Raw genomic sequence first — 8,882 nt, 5'->3', positions numbered from 1 at the left:
GTTTACCAAATCGAACAACGCCTTTCCAAGGTGCAACTTTAAGCATGACCATCTCTCCAATTTCAAATTCTATATCTTTTCTTTTAATGTCAGCGTAGCTCTTTTGTCGACTTTGGGCGGTTTTCAACCGTTGTTGAATTTGGATGATCTTCTCGGTAGTTTCTTGTATTATCTCCGGACCCGTAATCTGTCTATCCCCCATTTCACTCCAACAAATCGGAGACCTGCACTTTCTACCATAAAGTGCTTCAAACGGCACCATCTCAATGCTTGAATGGTAGCTGTTGTTGTAGGAAAATTCTGCTAACGGTAGATGTCGATCCCAACTGTTTCCGAAATCAATAACACATGCTCGTAGCATGTCTTCAAGCGTTTGTATCGTCCTTTCGCTCTGCCCATCAGTTTGTGGATGATAGGCAGTACTCATGTCTAGTCGAGTTCCTAATGCTTGCTGTAATGTCTGCCAGAATCTTGAAATAAATCTGCCATCCCTATCATAGATAATAGAGATTGGTATTCCATGTTTGGAGACGACTTCCTTCAAATACAGTCGTGCTAACTTCTCCATCTTATCATCTTCTCTTATTAGCAGGAAGTGTGCTGATTTGGTGAGACGATCAACTATTACCCAAATAGTATCAAAACCACTTGCAGTCCTTGGCAATTTAGTGATGAAATCCATGGTAATGTTTTCCCATTTCCATTCCGGGATTTCGGGTTGTTGAAGTAGACCTGATGGTTTCTGATGCTCAGTTTTACCTTAGAACACGTCAAACATTCTCCTACGTATTTAGCAACATCGGCTTTCATACCTGGCCACCAAAAATATTTCTTGAGATCCTTGTACATCTTCCCCGTTCCAGGATGTATTGAGTATCTGGTTTTATGAGCTTCTCTAAGTACCATTTCTCTCATATCTCCAAATTTTGGTACCCAAATCCTTTCAGCCCTATATCGGGTTGGAACCACCCGAATATTAAGATGCTTCTCCGATCCTTTGGGTATTTCATCCTTTAAATTTCTCTCTTTTAAAACTCCTTGTTGCGCCTCCTTTATTTGAGTAGTAAGGTTATTGTGAATCATTATATTCATAGATTTTACTCGAATGGGTTCTCTGTCCTTCCTGCTCAAGGCGTCGGCTACCACATTTGCCTTCTCCGGGTGGTAACGAATCTCAAAGTCATAATAATTCAACAATTCAATCCACCTACGCTGCCTCATATTCAGTTGTTTCTGATTAAATATGTGTTGAAGACTTTTGTGGTCGGTATATATAATACTTTTGACCCCATATAAGTAGTGCCTCCAAGTCTTTAATGCAAAAACAACCGTGCCTAATTCCAAATCATGCGTCGTATAATTTTGTTCGTGAATCTTGAATTGTCTAGACGCATAAGCAATTACTTTCGTTCGTTGCATTAATACACAACCGAGACCTTGCTTTGAAGCGTCACAATATATCACAAAATCATCATTCCCTTCAGGTAATGACAATATAGGTGCCGTAGTTAACTTTTTCTTCAATAACTGAAACGCTTTCTCTTGTTCATCCTTCCATTCAAATTTCTTCCCTTTATGCGTTAATGCAGTCAAGGGTTTTGCTATTCTGGAAAAGTCTTGGATGAACCTTCTGTAGTAACCAGCTAGTCCTAAAAACTGGCGTATGTGTTTCGGAGTTTTCGGGGTTTCCCACTTTTTAACGGTTTCAATCTTTGCTGGATCCACCTGAATACCTTCTTTGTTCACTATATGACCGAGGAATTGAACTTCTTCTAACCAAAATGCACACTTTGAAAACTTAGCGTACAGTTTTTCTTTTCTCAGCAACTCTAGCACTTTTCTCAAATGTTCTTCGTGCTCTTGATCATTCTTCGAGTAAATAAGTATGTCATCGATGAAAACAATGACAAACTTGTCAAGATATGGCCCACACACTCGGTTCATGAGGTCCATGAACACAGCTGGTGCGTTAGTCAATCCAAACGGCATAACCATAAACTCGTAATGACCGTAACGCGTCCTAAAAGCAGTCTTTGGAATATCATCCTCCTTCACCCGCATTTGATGATATCCAGAACGTAAATCGATCTTCGAATAAACAGAAGAGCCTTGTAGTTGATCAAATAAGTCGTCGATTCTCGGTAGTGGTTAACGGTTCTTGATGGTAAGTTTGTTCAACTCTCGGTAGTTGATACACAACCTGAATGTACCATCTTTCTTCTTGACAAACAAAACAGGAGCTCCCCATGGTGATATGCTTGGTCGAATGAAATCACGCTCTAAAAGTTCCTGTAACTGACTTTGTAATTCTTTCATTTCGCTGGGTGCGAGTCTGTATGGAGCACGAGCTATTGGTGCAGCTCCTGATACAAGGTCTATTTGAAATTCAATGGATCGATGTGGGGGTAATCCCGGTAATTCTTTCGGAAATACATCGGGAAATTCTTTTGCGACGGGAACATCACTGATGTTCTTTTCTTCAGGTTTAACTTCCTCGATGTGTGCTAGAATGACGTAACAACCTTTTCTTATTAGTTTTTGCGCCTTCAAACTACTAATAAGATTTAATTTCGCGTTGTTCTTTTCTCCGTACACCATTAAAGGTTTTCCTTTTTCACGCATAATGCGAATCGCATTTTTGTAACAAACGACCTCTGCTCTCACCTTTTTCAACCAGTCCATGCCAATTATTACATCAAAACTCCCTAACTCGACTGGTATTAAATCAATTTTAAACGTTTCATCCCCCATTTTAATTTCTCTCTCCCGACATATATTATCTGTTGAAATTAATTTACCGTTTGCTAATTCGAGTAAAAATTTATTCTCCAAACGCGTCAATGGGCAACTTAATTTAGCACAAAATTCTCTACTCATATAGCTTCTATCCGCACCCGAATCAAATAAAACATAAGCAGATTTATCGTCAATAAGGAACGTACCCGTAACAAGCTCCGGGTCTTCCTGTGCTTCTGCCGCATTAATATTGAAAACTCTTCCACGGCCCTGCCCATTAGTATTCCCCTGATTCGGGCAATTTCTAATAATGTGGTCCGGTTTTCCACATTTATAACAAACAGCGTTGGTATTACTTGCTCCGACACTATTCGTTTCGGCATTACTTGTTCCGACATTATTTGTTCCTTTAGTTCTGTTAAACTTTGGTCCGTAGACCTCACACTTTGTTGCGTTACGACCATTTCTTTTACACCTGTTGCAAAATGTCGTGCAAACCCCTGATGATTTTCTTCACACCTATGACATGGCTATTTTTGATTTTTGTTGCCGTTGTTGTTATTGAGGTTGTTGTTGGGATTGTTATTGTTGTTGAAACGGTTGTTGTAGTTGTTGTTGTTGTTGGGATGTTTGTTGTAGTTATTGTTAGGATTGCGGTTATTGTTGCGATTGTTGTTGCGGTTGTTGGGATAGTTGTTGCGATTGTGGTTGTAATTGTTGTTGTTTGTTGTACTGGTGACTCTTGTCACCGTTTTCCTCCCACTTCCTCTTGAGTTGTTTCGTATTGGCTTCTTCGGCTACCTGCTCTTTAATTCTTCCCTCAATCTGATTTATGAGTTTATGAGCCATTCGACTTGCCTTCTGTATAGAAGCGGGCTCGTGTGAACTTACATCTTCTTGAATCCTTTCTGGTAACTGATGTTGTAGCGTGAGGGTACGAAATAGTGTATATTTTTAATACGGAATGCTACAAAATTTAACAAGTTTTAATTAAATATTTACAAAATGGATATACCAAAACCTTGCTACAACACAATAGGCAGTGTACCTAGTCGCGAAGTAGTATAGTTTTTAGTAAGTCCGGTTCGTTCCACAGGGAGACGGGCTTATGAAACACTTTATTTTTATATAACAATATATAAATATAAATATAAAAAGGGGGGTTTTACCGTTTAATGACCGGTTTGTCGATTTTATATTTTAAAGTCACAATTAAAAGCTAATGCAAAATATTAAAAATAACTAAAAACTTAATTTAAAGAGTAAAGTAAATGACGATAATTAAAATGACAGAAATTAAAGTGCAAAAATTAAAAGTGCAATTAAATATGAAATAAAAGGGATTATGCTTATTTAAACTTCCATAATCATGATGTTCGGCGTATTAATTTTAGTTTTATGCCCATGGGTTAATTGTCCTTTGTCCTGGATTATTTAATATGTCCGTCTGGTTTTTGTCCATAACAGTCCATCAGTCATAAATATAAAGTGCGAGTGTCCTCGTCAAATTATCCTTATACCCGAAGTTAAATATTCCAACTAATTGGGGATTTAAACTGTAACAAGATTTTAATACTTTGTTTAATAATTACACCAGGATGTCGACTGAGTGTAACCCAAGGTTTTAATATTTTGTTATCAATTATACCAAGTGTCCTTTGTACATAATTTCACCCCTGTTTTAATTATTCTAGTGGCTATTAATCCATTCCCGTGTCCGGTTAAATGAACGATTATTCGTACATATAAATACCCCGCCCATCGTGTCCGATCGAGTGTATATGGTAATTTATAGGGACGCCCAATTGTAAATCTTTATATTAACATTAACAAACTATCATTTAGTTAAACAAATATAAAGCCCATTAATAGCTCATAGTCTAATTTCCACAAGTGTCGTTCTTTTGTCCAAACCCCAATTATGGTACAAAGTCCAATTACCCAATTTTAGTAATTAGCCCAACATCATGATTACTTCGGCTCAAATAAGCATAATAATAACTTAGTTACGAGACATTAATTTAAAAAGGTGAACATAACTTACATTGAGTATTTATCGCGTAGTGTTACACGGACAGAATTTCGACTTCAAAAACCCGTAAAATAACCTTTACATAACCCGAACTAATCTAATATAACACTAATCTATACTATATATATATATATATATATATATATATATATATATATATATATATATATATATATATATATATATATATATATATTATTATCTTATGGAGTATTATTATTATTATTATTTGTGTGTGTGGTGTGTAAAAACGAACGAAAACTGGCAAATTTATAGACCAGGCCTGATTCTGATCCTCATGCGACTCGCATGGGAAATAGCCTTCTGGCCATGCGAGTCGCATGGCCACCCTGGACAGCTCACATTGATTTGTCTCATAGCTTGCCGACATAATATTAAATATAAATAAAATATAAATAATTTTAATAATTATTTATATATTATATTATATTTATATGCATAGTAGACTAGATATTTTTGGTCCGTTGCGTCGCGCGTTTCTTCTTGGCTCGGGTCCCGGTTCCGGATTTTCGGACGTCTTCGCGTATTATTTTATATCGTGTACTTTGCGTTCCGCAACTTGTACTCTTGTCATTTTTAGACGTCCTTCATAAATATTTTAAACCTTTTTGATTGAATCTTGTACATTTGAGCATTTTGGACCTTTTTGTCTTCAAATCTTCGTTTACGCCTTTTGTCTTCGCACTTATTAAATATAAACGAATATTACTTGAATATGGAACAATTACAACTAAAATCTTGTCTTTCTTGGGGGATAATGCTATGAAATATATGTTCCTTTTTAACCTTATCAATATCCCCACACTTGAGCGTTGCTTGTCCTCAAGCAATACAGTCTTGAAATAGGATAATACAAATCACTTCTTTATTCTTCACACTTTATACATAAGTGATTTTGATAGAGCGGTATAAACAATGATAGTAACGATGTGGTTAAAGGTGGGTGTGTCTTTTATAGTTGCCTCGGGTTTAGGTCAACGACACTGGAAATCAAATAGCCGATTTACTTTCGGTTTCCAAAGCAAAGTGCACATTTGAAAGGCGGTTTACAGTCCCACATGACTTATAAAAATGTAGATCCTTAAGGAAATTGGATCTTTATGAAAACATTTGATCTTTTGAAAATTCAAGCTAGATTTTATCCTAGACAAGTTTTCTGATTTAATCCATTCTTTGGTGTTGCAAAATATATTTGTGGATCAATATTTTGGCTTAAAACTTTTAGGTTCGTGTAATCCACTGCTATCCTGGTATCGGAAAGCACACATCCAGTTTACTTGTTCCGTATATTACCTTTCGGTAAACTACCGTCCGGTTGTAAAGGAAAGCGATGAACAAGAAACTGTTAAGGCAATGTCTAATGACATGCATTTGTTCATGGTCTAAAAACGTGTCGGATGCTAGAACTATCCTTGGTAGGAGCAATAGTAAAGATCATCCTATGATTTTTTGGTCTGGCACAAGGTCCTGTCTCTGACCATGCTATGCAACCACCGTTCTTACGGTTGACACCCGATTTGGTTCAGGTGACCTAATGAATTCTAGGTGAATTCCTAGGATTTTACGTTCAATGGTAATGAACGCATTGAAAATGGGTTTTCAGAAAACAAATCGGTTTGTATTTTTGATCAAAATATTTTCTCGTTCAAGCTCGAGTTTAGATATCATCGAATTCCATGAGTTTGTAATTCTCAATCTTTAAGGTCAATCTCAAGGATTGAGTAATATCAGGCTTAAAAGCTGATTTTTAATCTTTTAAGGAGATTATCCTTTCTGGGGATCTGATTCATTAGTCTTATCAAGCTAATTTGCACGGTGCCCCCCCCCCCATTGTACGAGATAAATCCTTCTCATGGTTAGGATAAATCTGACCACTTGGCGACCCTGTTTGATGCTGAGGTCCGTGGATTTCCAGCCGATTTTAGTGATGACTTTTCTAGATTTTTCGTCAACCTACAGCTGGTCTGGACGACAACTTCATGACCTAAATCAAGAAGCGCGTGTCTTTTTCGGAAGACTTTACTTCCTTTTAATGATGGAATTGATTCATCGTGTAGATCCATCTTTCATTACAGTAAATTGGGTAAAACAGTTAATTTAGTCCAAAACAAAAACACCTGCAATAACTTTACAGAAACATATGATAGATAGTTTTTAATAACTTGGTATATTCTCCCCACACTTAGTTTCTTTCTTTGCCTTGTTATTTTCCTTTATTCCATTTTAAATGAATTCAAGCGTTTTGGGTTGTTTCTCAATTTATGTCCTTTTCTAGGTAACGATAATTTCGGTATTAACACCTAGTTTTCATCGTTCATAAATATGTATAAACATGATTTTAAATTTATTTAGTTGAAAATTTTTCAAATTTTCACAAAATTTGGCAAATAAACCAAGTGTAAACCCGAGAGAATTTATAACCCTTCCCCACACTTGAGATCATGCAATGCCCTCATTTGTATGAAATCAGACTCTAATTATAAATTCATGAGGGTGATTAGTGTAGAAAAGTGATTAAGAATACCTAGTTTGTACTTACAAAGCTCGTCGAATGATAGATGGCGCGCCTCATCGTTCCTTCCTTTTTGTTTTATCACACATGTTTTTCTTCAAAAATGGTTGCTTTTCTGAACTGTTTGCTAATTTTTTTGAAAATACATATTTTACCCTAACTTATCATGCATGGTTATTAACGAGTTATGCACTAACCCGAACCCCTATTTTAACGTTAAGTGGGGTTAGACTTCCCCACACTTAGCTGACGACATGTGAAGTCAGTAGAATAAGTTCCACGAATTAGAATAGTGAGCCAGTTATTTATATCTCGGGTGGTGTATAATATATCAATGGGTTTAAAGTTTAGACTCACCCGATCGTCACTACTTAATTCTTTTTTAAGTGTAGCTTTTAGTAAATGGATATGTCTCTTTTCTGGTTCTTGGTCAAATGGATCGATATACACCGACATACTTATATCTATAGGGTGGACAATTTCTAATATTTCCTTCCGTTCATTCTCGGAATCAAAGGTTTCACCTCTATTACCCAATTGGGTGAAATCCGAGGTGTCATTATCTATTACAGCTCGTGGTTCATCTTCAGTAGATGACTCGTCTATTGAGAATATTGGGTTAGGAGGTTGTGGAATGGTGAAGTTCGGTTTGGTCTCGGGGGTAAAATTTTCAACGTTATCGTTTTCCCAAGAGTACCAATTTGTTACCCTTACATCTTCTTCGTCGGTAGAGGCTAATGTGTCGATATGTTGTGAAATTGGTAAGGCTGAATAAGAATTATCATCGGGATAGTTGGTGATTTCGGAGCTCTCGAATTCATCAAAATTCGATGATTTGAGATTTTCTTGCACAATACTCCTCAGATCAACATGTGTGTAATCTGATAGAGTTTCAGCTTGCCTATTTACAAACTCTCTCATTTGTTCCTTTTGAGCATCAAGTTCTTCGAGTTTGATTCTCATATAATCTAAAGAATCTTCAAGTTCTTCTGGTTGTTGAGTTTGAATATCTTCTTGGGAATAATCCCAATTAGAATTGTGTTCTTCATAATCGTTCCATTCAGGTTCTGTGGGTGCGTAATTTTCAGTAGGAACGTAATAGTAACATTCCCATGTTGAGTGATAATCTCCACAGATTTCACAACCAGTTATTGTTTCGTCGTTCGCGATCCAAGATTGACTGACCGAATTGTCATCAACACTCGGTTGAGAGTATTGATTTAATTGATTTTGGAGTTCAAAAAGAGTTTCCAAGGCCTTGTTTTCAAAATTTTCCATTTTATTGCGATGGCCAAATTTTAGCTACAATGTGGTGCATTCACGAATTATCCTATTAGTTATAAAAATAGAAAAACTTATATAAGTTGTCCAATTAATAGACTTTTTCTGATTTTGCCCACGTTTCGAATAGCCAAAAGATGCAGCAGGTAGCCAGGACCCTTTAAATCGGAAGCCCACAACTAGCCACTAACAAATCCAACTATTACTACGAACCAGAAAAATGTCAACGTCCATTAATTTAACCGCTTAAATAATTTTTCTTTCTGTTTGAGATATTAGATAAGAAATAGAGAAAATTCT

The sequence above is a fragment of the Rutidosis leptorrhynchoides genome, chromosome 5 (genome assembly GCF_046630445.1).
Source record: "Rutidosis leptorrhynchoides isolate AG116_Rl617_1_P2 chromosome 5, CSIRO_AGI_Rlap_v1, whole genome shotgun sequence".
In the NCBI taxonomy this organism is placed as follows: domain Eukaryota; kingdom Viridiplantae; phylum Streptophyta; class Magnoliopsida; order Asterales; family Asteraceae; genus Rutidosis; species Rutidosis leptorrhynchoides.
This window is presented reverse-complemented; position numbering follows the sequence as displayed.